The sequence below is a fragment of the Myotis brandtii genome, unplaced genomic scaffold (assembly GCF_000412655.1).
Source record: "Myotis brandtii unplaced genomic scaffold, ASM41265v1 scaffold180, whole genome shotgun sequence".
In the NCBI taxonomy this organism is placed as follows: domain Eukaryota; kingdom Metazoa; phylum Chordata; class Mammalia; order Chiroptera; family Vespertilionidae; genus Myotis; species Myotis brandtii.
Window position 1 is genome coordinate 968920 of NW_005356675.1, and position 305 is coordinate 969224.

The following is a 305-nucleotide window of genomic DNA, read 5'->3' on the forward strand; positions in this document are numbered from 1 at the left end:
ACCGAGTTTTACATTTCAGTTATTGAACTTTTTAGTTCTTAAATTTCCATTTAAAAATATATTTTTCTGCCTTTTGTGGGTGGTGGCGAACGCGGGGAGAACGCCATGAAGGCCTCGGGCACGCTTCGAGAGTACAAGGTGGTGGGGCGCTGCCTGCCCACCCCCAAGTGCCACACGCCACCCCTCTACCGCATGCGCATCTTTGCACCTAACCATGTTGTTGCCAAGTCCCGCTTCTGGTACTTTGTGTCTCAACTAAAGAAGATGAAGAAGTCTTCAGGGGAAATCGTCTACTGTGGGCAGGT